Source organism: Diabrotica virgifera, chromosome 2 (genome assembly GCF_917563875.1).
Source record: "Diabrotica virgifera virgifera chromosome 2, PGI_DIABVI_V3a".
NCBI lineage: Eukaryota > Metazoa > Arthropoda > Insecta > Coleoptera > Chrysomelidae > Diabrotica > Diabrotica virgifera.
Window position 1 is genome coordinate 3,685,342 of NC_065444.1, and position 22,025 is coordinate 3,707,366.

The window sequence follows — 22,025 nt, forward strand, 5'->3', positions numbered from 1 at the left end:
TAAGGCTTCTCCGATAGCTTGCTTCACTGACTAGATTTAGTAGTGTCTGAAGATCTTGTAAATTTTCAGCAAGAATGGCTGTATCGTCAGCGTATCTAATATTGTTGATTACTTCTCCGCCTAGCCTTACTCCCTCTTGTCTGTCATCCAAAGCCTCCCTAAAGATTTCTTCAGAGTACAGATTAAAAAGGGTGGGTGATAAAACACAACCTTGTCGTACTCCACGTTTTATCGGCAGTTTTTCAGTACGACTGTCTCCAATTTGGATAGAGGCTACTTGATTGTAATAAGTATTTCAGCAGTCTTATATCGTAATGGTCAAGTCCTGCTGCCTGCAGGCAATCGAAAAGTGTATCATGTTGTACTCGGTCGAATGCCTTCTCGAAGTCGATGAAACAAACATAAACGTTCTTTCGGAATTCACAACTTTTTTGTAATAGAACGCGCATACAAAATAGTGCTTCTCCAGTTCCTAGACCATTTCTAAATCCAAATTGCTTATTACCCATTCTAGTTTCGCACAGAAGGAATACTCGGTTTTGTATAATATGTAAAAGTATCGTAAGTGTGTGACTCATCAAACTGATTAGTCTAAAATAGCTGCATTTGGTGGGCCTGCTTTTCTTTGGTAATGTTATAAACAGTGACTCCAACCAAGCATCTGGTATTTTTCCTTCGTTGTAAATTTTGTTAAAGAAAGTAGTCAAGTAGGTAATGTTTTCCTCATCCAAAAGTTTAAGTAGCTCAACAGGGATTTGATCTGGTCCAGGTGCTTTATTGTTTTTGGCTTGTTGTATTGCTTTTATGACTTCTGACTTAAGTATACTGGGACCTCTGTCTAATTGGTTGTCACAGGTAGTATTTGGAGCATTTTCTCGAGAAGCATCGTCAAAAAGGTCACTGATGTGTCTCTCCCATTCTTTGCACTGTTGTTCGTGATCACAAGTTTTTCCGTCTGAGGTTTTAAATAAGTTAATTCCGGAGGTATATTTAAGTTTCTTGTGGAGGTTGAAACTGTCATGCTTTTTTTGGAGGTCTTCTATTTCTTTACATGAATTCTCGAGCCAGGATTCTTTGGCCTGTTTAATTTTTCTTTTTATGAGTTTGTTAATTTCACGGTATTTGATAATATTTCTATTTTTGTATTTTCGTCGAACTTCCATCAAGTCTAGAATTTCTTGGTTCATCCATTCATTTTTTGCCAACAGTGTAGGTGTTTTTAAAGATTCCCTTACGTCCTTTAAAATCGAGTTTTGAATATCGTACCAACATTCGTTAATAGTTCTGTTTTCGTTTGGTATATTTGATATTCTGTGCATTTTACTATTTATCTGCTGTGCTATGTGTTCGCGCGTTTGGGTGTTTTTAAGGGGGTCGAGATATATCTTACTAGGCTTAGTTGGCTTTGTTAGTTTCTTTAATTTAATTTGTATTTTGGAGCAGAGTAAATTATGATTTGAGTTTATGTCGGCGCCGGGGTAAGTTCTTACATCTTTAATATTGTTCCGAAATCGATGGTTTATTAGGATGTAGTCTATTTGATTCCGTACTATTTTACCTTGATGTCCATCTTGAGGGGATTTCCACGTGTAGAGACGCCTTTCTGGAAGTTGAAACCAGGTATTTGTAATGACGAAGTCATTTTCTTGGCAGAATTCTATTAGACCAAATCCTTAGAATTCTATTAGATCCTTTTTTCTAACCAAATTAAAATAAAAGAATAAATGTAATTGTAAATAACTATTTATTTTAGACCAATAATTTATAAATATTAAATAGTTCTAATTATCAAAAAATATACAACCAAAAAGTAAATTAATCCAGAGTGGTGAGACGGTAATCAAGTTTGGAACTCTTTTGTAATCTATGAGAACATAATATCATTTTCGAATTAGTGAACAGTATCGTTTCATATCCAGAAAATTTTAAAAACATATTTCTCTCTTATATACACTACACTTATATTTTACATCATCAATAAAATACTAAAACATGTTTTTTTTATTTTGCAACATTTATTAAAATGTCTTAAATAAATTAATTTAAATTATTTAGAGATACATTTTGGATTATTTATTTAATTAAAGAATTTACCAAGTGAAGACCATGTTCATAAATAGACGAATTAGAACAGAAGTATAGGTATAATAAGAAAAACGCTAATACTCTAGTAGATAATGCAGAAAAAGTTATTATTGGTGAACGAAAAATACTTGAAACGTGGAGTAATTATATAAATGAATTGCTGCAAGATGACAGGCAAAATGTACAGAGCAATATAAATCAAGAAGATCCTGAAATTGTAAAATCTGAAGTTCTTCATGTAATAAAATCAGACAAAACCAAAGAAACAATTGGACCAGACAACATTCCAGCTGAAGTCTTAAAAATGATACAAGACCACATCAGTGCTCTAGTTAATCTGACGTGTATACTACTGATGAAATACCAGAGGACAGGGTAACCCCACCATCTCTAATCTGGAAAACATTTTACAAAGTTAAGTGCTTCTTGAGACTTGAATATCTTGTTCGTTTGCATTCAAAATAAAATCACGTTGAACAATTCAGTACGAATCTAATACTGCTTTCATTCCTTGAAAGCGAGTGTCTAGCTGATGGCATGTGTCGATCATTGAGTACACGTTGAGTACACGTCAACAACGTTGACACATATTTGAAGCCACTTCAAAGAAGGTTTCAAATTGTCCTCTCATTTCAGTTAGTTTTAAGAGGCTCTCTTCAAGTAAACTGGAAACTGTTAAAAGGTCCAAAGATTTTGATTGCAGTGTTTTTGAGACTATGTTGAGGGTTTCAAGGATTTTATTTTGCACAACTAGTAACAAAACAAATTTGAATGATTCTAGTTTCTTTTTTTCAGTTGTGTTGCTTCGTCTCTTTCATTTCTTTTGTTACTTGTCAGAACCAGACTTGAAAGGCACTTCAAAACATCGGAAGATCTGTGTTTCAATGTATTGACTGCATCAAATCTTCCAGCCCAGCTGTTGGATTGAGAGGTTTTAGAGTCACTTTTGAGGAATATTTTTGAGATTGGTACGAGGACTTCAGTGCCTCCCAACGAACGATACTGTTCGTTGGGAGTTAGAAAAATATGAAGACATGAAGGTTTATTTAGAGAAAATGCAGAAAGAGGTAAACCAGATTGCTGAGAAGATACAGAAAATTGACAAGGTGGAAGAAAAATTCGAAAATGCGTTAAAATTCGATATGGAAAAAGTGGAAGAAAATTTGAAGAAGATAGGAAAATGTCAAAAAGGAGGAGACCGTCGGGAAGTAATTGTATACAACTGTAATGAGAGCAGAATGCAATTTGGCGGGGATATTAGAAAACGACATCCGGTACCTTTTATTAAAATCTTAAAAAACAAATTCCAACATATGCAGAACTTTGAAAACTGCAAAGAAATTATAAGAAGCCATCTAAAGGACGGAGCTGCTTTGCAGTTTGAAAGCAAAGAAAATGAGGTGACTTCATGAAGAGATTTTAATACAAAATTTTTTATAATGGTGCAGGTGAAACAGGTCAAAATTGATCATTGAAGTTGTTACAATTAATATGCCGTGTACTTATTACAATCGGGCAACTCGAAATAGAACTCGACTGAAAGCACTATAAAAAGTTTATGTGACCTCGTTACAATCTATGCACGATCAACCAAACGGGGGCCCCTACAGGGCCCTCTTGGCCGGGTAGTTACCCCCCATAAATGGTAGTTAGCCCCTGCCTGAGGATGGCTTAATTCTGTTTGTATAGCAATTCCGAAGCAGCAACGGGCAAAAAGATCTGATAAATACAGGTTAGTTAGTTTGATGAGCCACACATTGAACATTTTTCTTCACATTATTCATGGAACAATAAAAAGTCATTGCGAAAGAGACCTAGATAAAACCCAGTTTGGACTTAGGAATTCGCTGGGTACGTGTGAGGCACTTTTTGCTTTAAATGCACTTCCCCAAAAATGATGTGACAACATAAAGCTAATTATGTGGCTTTCATCGATTAGGAACAGGCTTTTGATAGGGTACAGCATGGAATGCTTTTGGACATATTAAGAATTAAAGGAATTATTGATGGTAGACACATACTCATCATCGAAAACTTAAATTTTGAACCAGAACGCAGCCGTACGGTTCGACGTGAGATTAACCGACGAATATTATAATCAAAGAGGCGTCAGACAGAAATGCATTATATCCTCCTTATTTAATATCTACTCGGGATATACTTTTCTATGCATTTTTGTAAAAACATCTTCATTCACCAAATTTGGCCAAGTCTGATATATTTTTCCAAATATTACTCGACGATTGGATACACATAAAGAGATAAAACAATTGGGATTAAAAGCAGATGACACCTTAAAGCATACAGATGGTCTTAGTGTACATATTTCGTATCAACTTTTGTATAAACTTTTTAAAACTGTTCATAACAAGTTTGAGTATTTTATTAATAAAATCAACGTCACTCAACTGCCTAACAAACATTTTTTTCTACCTATGTACAAAATATAAAACAAATTGTAAACTATTCCTTCGGGGGTATGAAAAATTACTGAAACAATATTTGAGGGTAAACAGTTATTCCTTTTTCTTACAATTCCGTTTCATATTTCATGTCAACAATTAGGGTCACCGGTAGACTACAAAAACAACACTTATTCTTCTTCTAATGGCGCTACAACCCTTTGTCAGTCTTGACCTGCTTAACAATGTTCTTCCATTCTGCCCTGTCGGATACTTTCTTTCGCCACTGCTTGATGTTCATGGTTTTAAGATCGCAATCTACGTCGTATATCCATCTTTTACAGGACCTTCCTCCTGTTCTATTTCCTTAGGGCTTCCATCTCTGGATTACTTTTACAGCTCGATTATCTGGCATTCTTTTTAAGTGACGAAGCCAGTTTAGTCTTTGTGACTTTACAAATTTAACAATATCTGCGCTCTGTATTAGTTTATCCAGCTCGTAGTTCATTTTAAATTATCCACGAACCATCGCTGCAATGTGGTGGTCCAAATATCTTTCTTAGTATTTTGCGATCAAATATTCTCAGTTGATGTTCATCTGTGGTTGAGAAAGTCCACATATCGTATCCATATCTGAACATTGGTCGAATTACTGTTTTGTAGATTCTAATCGACTCACGATTCAATAACTTACTTTTCATTAAGTGTTTGTACGCATAAAAGAACTTATTACCGCTAAGAATCCATGCTTGTATTTCTTGACTGGTATTGTTGTTGTCATTTATTATGGACAGCCTAAGTCTGACGTCACAAATGTCACAAAATTGGGAGGAGCTTATATTGACTCCAAACAATCTTGTTTGTAACGTTAAATGGCCATAAGGAATTTTTCATTTATGTGCTTTGTGTGGCAAAATAAGACTTCATTTAGGTATTTCGTTAAAGAAACGTGTTAATTAAGAGAGTTTTATTCGATTTTGCTCAGGTGGTTTTTATTCCTTAGTGGTTGAAAATAAACATAACCTCAAAACTGTTTATGTTCTAATCATTGCATTAAATTAACTCACCTGGGCAAAAACGAATAAAAATCTCTTAATTGACACGTTTCTTTAACTAAATGCATAAATGAAAAGTCTTATTTTGTCACACAAACCACGTAAATAATAAATTAAAAATTCCTTATGAGTTGAGACTTCTGAGCTTCACCGATGAGGCATAAGGATGCTGAAATAGCTATATGGAGATGGTGGTCCAACTCTGAATCAAATATAAACAAAACCTGCCTTGATCTTTTTTATCTTCCTTATGAGTGTTTAACCTTATAAACAAAATTGTTTGGAGTCAAATATAAGCTCCTCCCAATTTTGTGACGTCAGGACTTAGGATGTCCATTGAGCCTATGATTTAGGTAGGGAAAAGTAGAGGCATATTCATTCGTAGGTATGGTTGTCTACCTTCAGATTCTCATGTTGATTCGATTTTGTGCACTCCATATATTTTGTTTTAGTTAAGTAACACAACATAAATAAAAATTTGAGTAGCTAGTCATGATATGAAACGAATTAGTAAGAAAAATCCTATATACAATTATTATTTTACATCAGCTAAAATTTTTTTTTTTGTATAAAACCACTGTTAACAGAAATCTTCTAAATATACACAATACAAGATACAAAATCATAATTTATTCCACGAACTATTTAAATGGATTCTTTGGAAAGCTATACAAAATAATTGTACAAACGTTAAAAAATCTCAAAATTCTCAAATCCGAATTATCATCAGAGCGGTTGAAACAAGTTCAATCAAAATATAATTCAAAGCATCACTTCTTCTTGTCTATAAGTACGTTATCTTTAAAAGCAAACGTAAAAATAAACAAATCGAAAAACATGTAGCGGAGTGCAAAAGATATATGCACTTTATTTACAATGTCCAACAACGATAAAAGAGAAGTAAACGAAGAAATAAACAATGAGTTCTCTAATAAGGCAACTGTGGATGATGTTGAAAGTTATGGATCACCATGAAAGAATCATTTGCTGATGCGAAACATGTAGGGGAGTGCAAAAGATATACTTTATCTACAATGTCCAACAACGATAAAAGAGAAGCATATACAGAAGAAATAAACAATTAGTTCTCTAATAAGGCAACTGTGGATGATGTTGAAAAGTTATGGATCACCACAAAAGAATCATTTGATGATATGAACAACAATTTTCTTCTCCAAAATAAAGCCAACTACCAAGAGTGGATGATAGAAGAAATATTAGACATGATAGCAGGCAGTGTAAGATCAGGTAGGACCAAGTAGGGTACCGAAATATACATAGCGAAATTCTATAACTTCACTTTGCACGGAGGATGAAAACCTATACAGGGTGTTTCATTGGGAAACGGAAATACTTTAATGGTGAATAGAGGTCACCGAGCCGGTTCTAGATATACTACATTTTTTGCCCTACCAACTTTTATAACCAAATTACAGGGTGTTTTATCGATTTTGCCCATTTCTTTCCTAAGCCATAACTTTAGAAAGACCCTGTATATTTTTTGATATTTGGTATACATATGTCTCATTCAAAACCCAAACGACCGACATACTAACTATAAGAAAATCCAGGTCCGGATTAACAAAAAATTATAAAGTAACTGTGACCTTAAAACAACACCCTGTATATTCAAATTTTGAAAATCTGTTTGCATATTTAAAAAGAGCACAAAAAAGTAAGTTTAATGGTTCGCTTCCATTTTTCAGCCAGACAATTTTATGACTTAAATTTTGAAATTATATTGAATTTTTTAAGAACTCTTGACATTAAAAGGCAGATATTATTAACTTTTAGTTATAACTTATTAAAGTTAATGAATAAATACTCATTTTAGAAATAATCGACACTTATTCACCACATTGGAATGACCCAATTACTAATCATAAGAAAAATCCAGATCCGGATTAACAAAAAAATATAAAGTAATTGTGAATTTGAAACAACACCCCGCATATTGAAATTTTGAAAATTTGTTTGCGTATTTTAAAAGAGCATAAAAACTGCATTAAAATGTGCATGTCAAATTTTTGCGCAGATAATTAAATTACGACAATTTTGAAATCGTATTGATTGATTATTCTGTCAAGGTGACAAGAAGCTGCCAGAAAAATTAAGAACAATCCCAATGTAATTAGAAAATCGGTTCGAAATCTTTTAAAACGAGCAAGGAAATGCATCGAACAAAAAGGCGGACATTTTGAGCAACTGTTATAGTTCAAATATTTTTAATTTATGTTGAATTGTTTAAACGAATTTTTTTTATTAGATATAGCTGTTTTTTTAATTGTTTACTAAATCATTAAAATAGTCCAATTCCCGCAATTATAATTTTTAATGATGTGCATACAGCTACAAATCCAGAGAATCCATGAAGCCAGCGTAGTAAATAAGTATTAAGTACATATTTTTAAAATAAGTATTGATTTATTAATATTAAATTATTAAAAGTTAATAATACCTGGTTTTTAATCTCACGAGTTCTATAAAATTTCAATATAATTTCAAAATTGATGTAATTAAATAAACGGCGCAAATAATTAAAATGAACCCTTAATCACAGTTTTTTATGCTCTTTTAAAATGCGCAGACAAATCTTCAAAATTTCAATATACAGGGTGTTGGTTCAAGGTCACAATTACTTTATATTTTTTTATGAGTATTTATTCATTAACTTTAATAATTTATAACTAAAAGTTAATAATATCTGCTTTTTAATGTCAGAGTTCTTAAAAAATTCAATATAATTTCAAAATTAAAGTCATAAAATTGTCTGGCCCAAAATTGGAAGCGAACCATTAAACTTACTTTTTTGTGCTCTTTTTAAATATGCAACATTAAAGGACAGACTAAAATGGCAACCAGAAGGAAAGAGAAAACGAGGTAGACCGAGACAAAGTTTGAGCGAAGGAATAGACAAAGATCTGAGAGAAAGAAACATAGAAAGATATGATGAACTGGTGATTTGAAATCGGAAAACGGCAGAGAACGTTATAAACCGACAAGTAGTAGTAGTAAAATGAAGGCGTATGTGAATAGAAAACGTAAGACAGTAATTTCAAGGGCTCATCCAATCAAGTTATCACAATGATCCGTTATATCCGAAAAATTGTCAGCCTAAAAAGAAAAAGGTCCGTTTGTAAAGCTTAACTTGTATCTAACTATCTTCTTCATGTTTTTCGTTTGTGCTGCAACAAATAAGACGTGAGAGTGAAGCTTTCTAGACTATATAATAGAGAGTTTTTAAGCCCCTTATTTCAGCAACGTTAAACGTTATACGCTATTCTGCTCATGCGCATTAACTGAAAAGTAACGTATTACCTTATTAGCGGATAAGGTGTCCCCTTATTTAGGTAGAAATAAGGTTCACGTTATTAAGGGATTACGTATTTGTAAGATTGCCAAATGTCATATATCTAAATCATAAAAAACGAAAAAAAAGTCATATGAGCTGAACCAGAGACAACTAGAATAAAAAATATAGTAACGATGTATAAAATTGTAATCAAAATTTGTTTTAAAAAAAACTATCAGGTAATAAACATATTATAATATAATTGAATATAATCTGCTTGGCAACCCTGGTAGAATAATTCTAAATTACACCATTTCTTGAGAAATCTGACACTTGATTGAATTGTCTTGTTAAACTTAGGATGGATGTTTTGTGTTCCTAAAGTAGTAAATTGTCTTTGGTGAACGTCTTAATACATTTTCTTCCATTATGGCAAATAATTCAATAAAATAAGTTATAGCACACAACTGCCGTTTTATAGGTTACATTTGCCAAATGTCAATTATCGTTAATCTGTGTGTGTATTTTCTGAAGGGTTTCAAAATCTATTTTAAGCAAATACGTTATCCCTTATTTATCACTCATTGCGCATGACAAGTATAACGTTTTACGTTTAACGTACGTCAAAAAGTAGAGGGTCTAAAATCTCTCTAATAGCTATATATCCTCGAACTTGAATCAACGTGAACGTTTCAACGTCGCTAACTGTATAATTTACGAGTAATATGTGAAAGATTATGTACATTTTTTAATATCTATAGGAAATATTAATATTTTTTTCCAAACAAATACATATGTACAATTTACATGCCAGTTGTCTGTCACTATAAAGATACATCGTATATGAATTATGTAAAAATATATTTGAATTGCGTTATACCAAAAGTATATGGTTTTTTTTTCGAAAATTGATTGATTTGAGAACGGACTTAATAAATATACTAATCTTTAAAACTCCACTTTGTCACAAGTTCTGGCCTGTCAACTAGATGGCGTCACTAAGAAGATTTATCTATTAGCAAATTTCAGACGTCACTTGTCAAAATCAGAACATAATCGGACCATTACTTTACGAGTTGTAGCTGTTCTTCTTTTGATGCCTTTTCGTTTCGAATACTGGCGATCATTCTGGCTATAATTATTTTATTAACTGATGCTTTAAATAGATTAGTTGTTGTGGAGAACCATTTCTTCAGGTTCTTTAACCATGATCTTCTTTGTCTCTCAATTCCTCGCTTTCCGAATACTTTGCTCTGAAGGATTATTTTCAGTAATCTGTATTTAGTGTCGCTTCTCATAATGTGTCTGAGTTATTCTAACCTTCTCCTTTTAATCGTATACATCACCTCTCTTTCTTTGCCCATTCTTCGTAGAACGGTCTCGTTGGTTATCTTGTCCGTCCGTGATATCCTTAGGATTCGCTTGTACAGCCACATCTCGAAGGCTTCAAGTTTTTTTTTCATCGCTTCAGTGAGCGCCCAGGATTCAACTCAGTATCCTTACTTTTATCTCCAAATTGAGGTTGTGGCTTTTAAAGAGTTTGGCCATGTTGTTGAATGCACTCTTAGCCTTCTCTATTCTACATTTTATTTCTTGTGAGTGATCCCATTGTTCATTTACTATTGTTCCAAGATAGGTATACTGTTTTACTCGGTCCACTGGTGTATTCTTGATAAGCAGTTGGACGTCTCTAATTTTATTTTTGCTGATGACCATAAATTTAGTTTTTGATATTTTAAACAAACTGGAACATGAAGTAAAAACCACTTCTATGTAAAAGGTATATTTACTAAAAATTTTTACAATCCCAATGGATTCAATAAAATGAGTTCATCAGAACGTTTTCAAACCCATCGGTCCATCATCAGTGAATTTGAATACTTGCAAAATAGCCCCAGAACCAAACAATGGTTGTGATTATAAATAGATCTACATTATGTTAAAATAAATTTTAAATAAATCAACCCGAAGATGGTTGATTGGGTCCTCGGGTAGAGTTTCACCATGTTCCCAGAGGTTTAATCCCTGAACATCGGCGTTTAGCCATTTTAAATTTATTTTAACATAATGTAGATCTATTTATAATCACAACCATTGTTTGGTTCTGGGGCTATTTTGCAAGTATTCAAATTCACTGATGATGGACCGATAGGTTTGAAAACGTTCTGATGAACTCATTTTATTGAATCCATTGGGATTCTAAAAATTTTTAGTAAATATACCTTTTACATAGAAGTGGTTTTTACTTCATGTTCCAGTTTGTTTAACTATAAGGTATACAGCCAACCCAGGGAACTACCCCTTTTTAGTTTGATATTTTACTTGCAGTGAAATCTTTCTCTTACTTCATTTAGTTTGTTTATTAGTTGCTGTAAACTGTTTAAACTATCTGCGAACGTTATTTAGGTGTTCTCCATTTAGCAGTACTCCATGTTCGCAATTTTCCAATGCTTCACTAAATATTCCTCTGAATATAGGTTAACGACGTTCTACACCTTCGGCAAAGAATTAAGGATTTGCATGAAATTTTAGTATGTTATAGTTTACTTCAAAAAAATAAGACTTGATTTTTTAAAAATTGTTTTACCGTGCCGTTTAATTACTATTAAGGGTCAAAGTTAAGTTTTAACATGGGCTCTTATGGGAATTCTTAAAAAGTTAATAACTTTTGACCCAAATTTACGATTTTTAATTATTTGTGCTTAAATTAAAGGTTTTTTTGTAAGGAATAACATATTAAAAAATGAGGATTGTTTACCGTACCATTTATTTTTAATTTATTTATTATAATTAATTCCGTAATTTATTCCGCAATTTCCGTAATTTATTATAATTTATTTTTATAAAGTATTCAATACTGAAACATATGATTCGAGTATTCTGCTATAAATGCATTGTTACCAACTTTCGCTTGCATATAAGTTTCCCCCCCTTTCCTCTGAGAGGCATACCCCGCAACGAAGGTGTAGAACGTCGTTAAGTAATATAGGTGCAACTATACATCTTTGTCTAACACCTCACAGAATATCGATCGGTTCCGTTGGTTCATCTCCAAGATTTGTTTTTATTGTGGCTGATTAGTTCCAGTATAAATTTTGTATTATACGCCGGTCTTTATCATCCACTTGGTCTTTTGTTAGAACATCCATCATTTTTCGGTGAACTGTATCAAATGCTTTTTGGTACTCCACAAAGCAGGTGTAAATAAAAAGTAATATTTCTGCATCTATCAGTAACATCCATCATTTTTCGGTGTTGAACTGTATCAAATGCTTTTTGGTACTCCACAAAGCAGGTGTAGATAAAAAGTCATATTTCTGCATCTTTGGAATAATACCTGTAGACTAAACAGTGCATCTCTCGTCTGTCTTATATTATCTCTTCGCATAGCTTGAATATTCTGTTTTGTATAATTTTAAGAAAGTTTTAATGCATGGCTCCTTAGACTTTTTAGCCTATATTCTGTAGCTGTTGTGGCCTGTTTTAGCTGTTGAAGTGACGATATTTTTAAAATGTATAAAACAATGTGAAAATCTGAATGTGTGTTGATATTCTAAAGTCTAAACACTCGTCCAAATTTGTTAATTCACCTGGATTTCCTTTGTCCCTGGATTTGCCTGAAAGTCCCCAAAATCGTTTTGGTGCATCGCAAAAGGAAGTTTCATTAGATAAATAACAATTGCAGGTTCTGATGAATAAGATTGTAGATAGTAGTGAAGAGCTGAAAAAATGAGTCTGCAGCTCAAGGACGAATACTGAGGTGTTATGTATTTTCTGTGTTATTATATGGAATAAAGGCTTCGACGCTAAAAAAGGATATATGTAACAGAATAGAAGTGTTTAACATGTGAGCTTATAGAAGAGCTGTAACGTTACAGATGTCACATCTTTAGATATTTTATTTTTAAATAATTATTTTACTTTATTTTCTTTATTATCTCATTAACAATAATTTTCTTCTACTTGTTTTACCAGTTTTCTTCGTTAAAAACTCGTTGGCGCCCTCTTTTATTATCCTCTTTTATTAACTTCTATTTATTATAACTCTTTTCATCTAAAATCTTAATCATCAACTGAAAATACTGAACGTACCCCATATATTCTTACTCTGTAAGTATCTGTCTTTCAATGCGGAACATGCCTGCTACTTCATACGTACTTTGTCGTCATTTCAAATGTCGTTTTCAATGACAGTGTCACTTCATTCCTACTCCCTGACACAAAATGAAAATGGAAGGAAAGAACTATTCCTTAAAAAGGCATGTAATTTGACTATTACATTTATTTTCCATCAACACTTATTCTCTTGGGGTGAGTTTTTATAGTCTACTTTTAATTTTCTATAATCATTTTTTCTTATACCTAACCTCCCAATGCTCAACCATGTGTTTGGTTTCTACATTTCTTTTCATCTATTAATATGCACGTGTAAATAAAATTTTAACTAGTATCAATATTAATTCCATTTAATATACCCTTGCCATCTACTACTTTTTAAATACTATTTGGCAAAGGTACATTTTGGTTTTTCTTTTGATGTTTGATATGTATTTTTATCTTATAGTTTTTGGGAATAAAACCACTTTTCTCCATTCGGGAGCAACAAACATCCTCAAATCGCCGGCGATAGAACAACGAGGGACATGTCATCTAGACTGCAACCACATCACCTAGACTGCAACGACCAACATCTGTAGGCCTGCTGGAATACAGCCTCTAGAAGCCCAGTGCTAGTTGTAGAAACAGCAGTACCATTCGACATCAAGAAGTTACCATCAGATACCAAAAGCCATAAGTATAATCCAGAATTGTAAATTTTTGGGCAAGAATTTGAATATATTTATTAATGCACTTAATAAGTCATATTTTTATTATATTTTTTTGAACAATAAACATGATTAGTTAAAAGTATTTGTTTTGTTTGCTTCCATTCCGAATCTTCATAGCTCATTTCTAAGATTAGGACAAGACGAACACACACCTTGAGAGACTGAGCTAAGCTAAGGGTGTAGCGATGGCTATCTTGGATGATTGAGGTAATATTTTCGAATATTATTTCAATTAGCTAGGGTAGTCCATCGCCTATTTCGTTCCAGAGCTTTAAAAATAAGTTGGGCCAAAGAGGTTACAAACAACATTTTACAAAGAATGAATATGGAAAATGAGATATTAAATACAATTCAAAAAAAGAAAATTATGTATAGTATCTGGGCCATGCCATCAGATTGGGAGATATGTGTTGCTGCAAATCATTATACAAGAAAAGATACTGGACACAAGAAGCGTAGGTCGACGACGTATATCAGGATATAAATTGAGACAATGGTGCAATTATTGTGGCTGTTGAGCTGTTTAGAACAGCAACCTTCTTAAAGGAACGGCACTTACAAGAGAAGAACAGAAAATAAAAAATGTTGACAAACAAGATTTATTTCCACCGAAAAAATTGACAAAGCAAATTTGGAATTATTCCGTTCAGGCCAGTACCACATCAACTGATAAACATGTTTACCTGTTATCTTTGTTTACTTGTTGTCATGTTTACTTGTTATCTTTTGGTATAACGCTCCACATTTAAAAAATCACAGCTTCGTTTAAGTTTGTATTGTATCGTAAGAGCTGGGCCTAAGTTACAATTTTTTATTAATTAAAATAATAATAAATAATAGTACATAACCGTGTAAAAACTTTTAAGAAATGTGCGTACTAGATCGAGGAAAGAAGTATATGCCTGCGATAAATCGTTGCTACCGATGCTATAGAAAAATTGGTGATACTATAGTATGCGGTATATCTGGCTCTATCTATTATAGTGTGCAACATAAGCCAATTTTGTGACTTATTGCCAAATAAAATAGTAAATTGATATGACAAAGTATCAATTTGCAATTGTCATAATTAAAATAATAATTCTTCTGATTTATGTGCTTCATTCACTTTGTAAAGATTTTTTTGCTGGCACTGTACTTTACCTAGCTGTGTGGCTAAACAGTACCATAATCTTTTCTCAGAAGGATTTGCACACTATAATGAAAATCTTTACAAAGTGAATAAAACGCATAAGTCAGAATAATTACCATTTTAATTAGAGAAACTAATACTTTGTCATATCTATTTATTCTTTTAATTGGGAATAAGCCACAAACTTGGCTTATTCCCAAACTAAAATGGTAAATAGAGATATAACAGGATTATTTGTAAAATTAAAATAATAATTCTTATGTATGCGTTTATAGACGTGACGGTAGACCGCATACTATAGTAGCACCGAAAAATTGTTGAATTACATAATATGTTAAGGATTTATTTTAGATTGGCACTTATATTTACAAAGATGTGCATATTAATCACATGCGATATTTTTTTTATATTTGATATTTGTTTAAAATTATATTTTGTTTTGATATTGGCAACACTTACTGCCTTATTTGTAAAATTAATTTATTAACGAATGCTTTATACTTATTTTCTCTTCTTTTAAGCTAGTTATAAAGAAAATAAAAAACAATATACTGGTAAAGTATACCTGCATAGTGAAATATTTTTTATTCGATCTATCTAGCCACTGTTGTTACTTGTCCAAGCCCATCCACAAGAAAAATTATTCCTTAATACCTGTAATCAGAACCAATTTTTGAAAGGTTTGCACCAAAACAGATTTTAAATATCGAGGGGACGAGAATTGAGGACAGCTTCGTATGTTATGCCTAATCGGACTGGGATCTGCCAGCCCTTACAACCTGGTCATTATTTAATAGGCAAACCAAACACCTCTATTTAGTCCAAGAGGCAGCGCTGAAAAATGTCTCTGAATTTACTAAGGCTAGTTATTTCACAGTTGATTACTGTGATTGTGTAGAGAAACATACTGCGGTCGGTCAAGCGAAACGTAGAACAGGGGTTACTGAGAGGGTATCAAAGTTGCTTTCCTACGAAGGTAATTAAATCCATTTAGTGGTGGCTGAAAATCAGTACACACATTCTAAATTGAATATAAATAAAAGTTATTATAGTCGGTCAGCTGTATGACGGGACAGAGCCGGTCGGTCGGCCCCAATGAATGTACAGGGTTATTCACTATATTTTGACCCCCCTCTAATATGCTTTATTTACAGAATTAGAAAAAAATGTAAAATACAAAACTTAATTATTTTTTAAATTATGATTTTTTTTACATATACAGGGTGTTTCAAAAAAAGGTAACCCCGTCTCTAGGGTAGGTAAAAAACTGAAAAATAATTGGGGTTTGCTTAGTAAAAAATTTTTGTAACGCCATCCGTTTTCAAGATACAGGGCGTTGAAGAAAAAAAAATTTTACGCATTTTTTACGATTTTGCCGAAACTACTGGCAACATTGTAATGAAATTTTATACGAATAGGTTTTGGAAGCTGATACATCCCATGAATTTGTTTTTATATCTGATTCTCATAGAGGGCGCTAGTTACACGGATCGTACTAAGTATTAGTCAATATAACTTTTTTAAGAGTATAATTATTAATCAAAGTTTCAAGTAAACCTAAACATCATTCAATTTTACACGAAAAAGGTACTCTTGGTAAAACTCGATAGTGTGTACCGCTTTCGGAATATTTTGATTGGAAAATTATGAAGTAATAATTGATGCTGGTAGTAATGATAAAGTTCTAATAGGTATACCTCTATTTTCTCCAAGTGTGCCATGGAAATCTGACATTTATTGATTGTTATGACGATAAATCAACAATAATTAGAGTTTTTAAACCTTGTTTCAATTTTTCAATTTTCAAAAATGCGTAAAATTTTTTTTTCGTCAACGCCCTGTATCTTGAGAACGGATGGCGTTACAAAAATTTTTTACTAAGCAAACCCCAATTATTTTTCAGTTTTTTACCTACCCTAGAGACGGGGTTACCTTTTTTTGAAACACCCTGTATATCGTACTAATGACGTCATCCATCTGGGCGTGATGACGTAATCGACTATTTTTTAAATGAGAATAGGGGTCGTGTGCTAGCTCATTTGAAAGGTTATTCAATTCCCTATTCAGTAATATAAACATTAACATGATTGTTTATACAGGGTGTCCAAAAAAAATTTAATCAAAATAATTGTTTAATTAATAATTCAAAAAATGTTTTTGGACACCCTGTATAAATAATAATCTTAATGCTTATATTATTAAATAGAGAATTGAATAACCTTTCAAATGAGCTACCACACGACCCCTATAGGTACTCATTTAAAAGAATAGTCGAGTACGTCATCACGCCTAGATGGATGACGGCACTAGTACGATATATACATATGTCAAAAAATCATAATTAAAAATCGAAAAGTTTTGTATTTTACATTTTTTTCTAATTCTTTAAATAAAGCAGTTTACACGGGGGGTCAAAATATACTGAATAACCCTGTACATTCATTGGGGCCGACCGACCGGCTCTGTCCCGTCATACAGCTGACCGACTATAATAACTTTTATTTATATTCAATTTAGAATGTATGTACTGATTTTCAGCCTTAGTAAATGGATTTAATTACCTCCGCAGGTAAGCAACTTTGACAAGCTGTCAGTACCACCTGCTCTACATTTCGCTAGACCGACCGCAGTATGTTTCTTTACACAACCACGGTAATCAACTGTGAAAAAACTACCTTTAGTAAATTCAGAGAGATTTTTCGGCGCTGGCTCTCCGTCTATTTCCAGGTGATCAAGTTAAACCATTTTCGTAGGTTATGAAGTCAGTATATTCTTCTTCTACCTGCACCTATTTTTCTATGCACCCTACATCTAACGACGCTTCATTTAAGGTCCATAACTCCATTCCATCTAGAAGAACATAATAGAAAACACATAGCATTTTATCATGGTATGACGAGCTTCAAATAGAATGAAACATGTAACAGTGTGAATGGACCGCTGTTTTGACAATAACGCCCGAATTTTTCCACATACTTCCTAGAGATGCTATAGTTAAGAGACTCCCTAATAGTCATGAGAATATTTGGCGAGAATTAAATAAAGAAAATTTGATTTCGATGTAGGAAAAATAAAATAATTTGAAGCATCTGTATTGGAGTCTCCACAAATCCACAAACAGTTCTAATTATGTCGAGTAAACTATTTTACTTCCTGCGTTGACTTAGAGAATCTGTATTGGTAACTACATCTTAATAAAAAAAACGGAATACCTTACACTTCTGCTTTTCTAAGGCACTACAATGAAATTAAAATATTTCAAAACCAAAACTCGCAAGTAATATGCATTATATACGTGTAAAAAAGCTTGCTAAGGCACATGAATTCTAAGAAATGGATAAATTACGATTGAGTTTATAGTAAATAAGGGCCAGTATATATTCTGGTTAGATAGATTTAATAAAAAACATACTATTCGTTTTTTAAGTGCATATCATGTAGGAATAACGTAAACAATAACATAAAACAAATTATTAAAAGTTTAAAGTCCCCAGAGACTATTTTTAAACAAATAAATTAACAAGGTTCATTCACGATGCTGTCTTAAAACTTATAATTAGTATTTTTTATCCTCCAAACAGCTTAAAACAGGATATTCAGCGGCTTGATTTTCATATCCATCTGTTTTAATCAAAATACGAATAGTACATTTATGAATCAATATTCATATGTGGTTCCTGATGATGTTTCTAATATAACACAGTATACAGCTAACGAATCAGTAGGATCACTCCACGAACATCCTTTGTTCACTATGGTGCATGTTGGTATATGCCAAAGATTGTTCGGACTATAGGACAATATCACTAATAAGCCATACCCTCAGAATATTTCTAGAGGTGATTCATGGAAGATTATATGAAATATGGATATTATTATATTAAAGCTAGAAGATGACGTGGAATATGGATGATACCCAATTTGGGTTCCGCAAAGGACTTGGAACAAGAGAGGCATTGTTTGCGTTTAATGTCCTCTCTCAAAGATGCTTAGACATGAACCTGAATATTTATTCCTGTTTCATCGACTTAGAAAAAGCGTTCGGCAGGGTCCGACATGAAAAACTAATAGAATTATTGAAGAACAGAGATATAGACAGACGAGATTTACGAATTATCATCAATCTGTATTGGAATCAAAAGGCCAATATAAAGATAAAAGAATAAGAATCCGAGAATATTGATATAAAAAGAGGAGTAAGACAGGGTTGTGTTCTGTCGCCGCTACTGTTTAACGTGTACAGTGAAGTCATATTTCAGGAAGCAACAGCGGAGCTGTGATGGAATCTCTACACCGTTATAATGGCCGACAACCTGGAATCACTACAAGAATTGCTAAATAGAATTAACGATTATTGCATTCGATACGGACTAAAAATAAACAAGACAACTAAATTTATGATTGTCTCAAAAACACAACATGGAAATGAAAGGTTAATGATAGATCAAACCCAAATAGAAAAAGTTAAGACATACAAATATCTGGGAACCTGGGTTGATGACAAAAATGACCAAAGCAAAGAAATGAAAGTCCGAGTTGAAACTGGAAGGCAAGCATTTATAAAAATGAAGACACTGCTTACAAACAAAGACTTTCAGTTGCCTCTCAGATTTAGGGCTATAAGATACTACATATTTTCTATATTACTATACGGAATGGAAGCTTGGACATTGAAGAGACAACACATAAGAAGAATAGAAGCGTTCGAAATGTGGTGTTACAGAAGAATATTGAAAATTCAGTGGGTTCAAAGGATTACCAATGTTGAAGTGCTCCGACGTTTAAATAAGGAGTTAGAAATTATGAACAGTATAAAAACTAGAAAACTGGAATATCTGGGTCACACTACCAGAGGAGAAAAATATAAGTTGCTGAGAATTATTATGCAAGGAATGATCCGAGGAAGAAGAAGCATAGGAAGAAGACGCATCTCCTGGCTGAGGAACCTTAGAGAATGGTTTAACTGTAGTTCATTACAATTGTTCAGAGCAGCAGCCAACAAAGTGACCATAGCCAGTATGATATCCAACCTCCGATATTAGAGGGAACTTTAAGAAGAAGCATGTTGGTGATGGCGCATCAAAAATTTTAGTGAATGACAGTTAAGGTCGTTATCGGTCGTGATTGGCCGTGATTGGTCGTTATCGTCGGGCATTTGCTGTGATTGGTCATTATCGTCGCGCATTCACAATTTTGCCTCAGGAGTGGATTGCAAAATTGGAACCTCAAAATTCGAGAGTGAATTAATTGAAAGAAAGGAAAAGATGGTTCAGATTTGCTTACAGTACAGAGCCTCTACTATGTGCTTATACGTATTTCGGAATAACCGTTTCCTCATCGGAGCACCTGGGTAGAGGCACTGAATTGAAACCAAATCCTTTCATCCTTTCCAAGTAATTATCAAAATAATTACCAAAGATGCTACTAGCACCATCTATGAATCAAAAGTGTAATAAGTCAGGAAATAAAATTCGAAATTATTTATCCTCTGAGCTTTTTAAGTTGGAAAAATAAAGCATAACAGAGTGGCGAAATACTCGACAAGGGAAATCTAAATTGCACTTCACGTCTTGTCATTCACCGTGATAATTTTAATTTAAAAATTAAATTTCTAAATTTCTAAATTAAAATTAATTTAGAAAGAGTTCGCTAAAATTATTATCACGATGAATGACAGGACGTGAAATGCAATTTAGATTTCCCTTGTCGAGTATTTCGCCACTCTGTTATGCTTTATTTTTCCAACTTAAAAAGCTCAGAGGATAAATAATTTCGAATTTTATTTCCCGACTTATTACACTTTTGAATTAACTGAGTTTTTAGCATTAAACTGTGGTATTAAGAAGGTTGTCAAAAAAGAAATGCTGGATTAAAGGTGAATTTAAAAAAAAAACTGAAGAATATCGTAAGTAAAATGATAAGTAGGTTTAATAAGTACATAAGTATAAACAACCAAAGTGATATGGAATCACCATGTATTTAAACCAATATTTATTTTTTTTTGAAAAAACTTGTTATTGTTGCAGAGAATAAAAGCTTTTGTTGAAAATAAACAAACCGATAAAACAATCAGATAGTAGAGATCAGTGTGTTATATATACATTACAGTGGAACCTTGATAACTCGGATTAATCGGGACCGCGGCCGATCCGGGTTTTAATCCATCCATTCCATCCGATCCATTTTAACAATCATTTTGTATTAATTTACAAAAAAAATTACATTTGCATTCAATATCTTGATAAAACAGATGGATTAAGTTATAATAAAATAACTCCTACATTATGTTTAAAACATCAATTTTTGAAAATTATACTGCTTATAAAATATGAAGGATCAGAAAATTATCATTACACAATTGAATATATCATTCCTTATAAAAATACTTAATAGGCTATAGAAGGAGTACCTGATTTTTATAAAAAAAAATAATCTACATCTAACCCACTTGTCAGTACTCCTCACTCATTTTTATGTCAGACATATTTTGATAATGACCTCCGATCTAAAATAGTCTGCATTTTTCCTGCGTTTGTAGTATGATTCAGCTAATGGATTCTATAATATTTCGGCTGTTAACCATGACATATCAATTCGTGATAACTGATATAATCCTCTTAAAGTAGTTATGCTACAACCATAAATTTTTATGCAACTGATCTGAAAATAAAAGAAAATAATGTATCAAGGATCTTTGTTTGTGAAAACTCAAATATCTTTTTTTGGGAATAAAACAAAATAATTAGGTAATACAATAATAATCTACCGTTTTATACCGCTATAGCAGGGTAGTCTGCTATATCTACGGCCTACGGCCGTATACAAGGAAGGTAACAGGGCCAGTGCTATGCTTCAGCTGCCTATTATCACCCCTGGTTTTACCCATTCACACAGAAGGAATACTCGGTTTTGTATAATTCGTAAAATATCGTAAGTGCGTGACTCATCGAACTGATTAGCATACTCATTTTTTTCAGGCTGAGTCGACTTGGGGCCTATAGACATAGAGCCTAATAGACATAGAACCCTGGCCTACCTGCGTAGAAGTCATACATGATACATGCTACCGCCTGAGCTATCCGGGCCCGATAATTAGGTAATATGCATTAAAAATGTAATATGAAGGTTTTAGTTTTAACATCACAGTCTGTTGCAAAACCACCTGTTTCTTATAAGTGTGCAGTATTATTCCCAAGAAAAGATTACAACACTAAAAATAAAATGTACATA

General features: G+C 32.8%; 1 protein-coding gene across 1 annotated transcript in view; it reads right to left on the reverse strand.

The window, feature by feature from the left end:
• Window positions 1-1,727: 1,727 nt before the first annotated feature.
• LOC114330141 (telomere attrition and p53 response 1 protein) overlaps window positions 1,728-22,025 on the reverse strand; it is a 58,055-nt gene continuing 37,757 nt past the window's right edge. The window contains exon 5 of the mRNA XM_028279457.2: window positions 1,728-21,455. The gene's annotated coding sequence lies outside the window, so the exon portion shown is untranslated. The remainder of the gene's footprint in view (window positions 21,456-22,025) is intronic.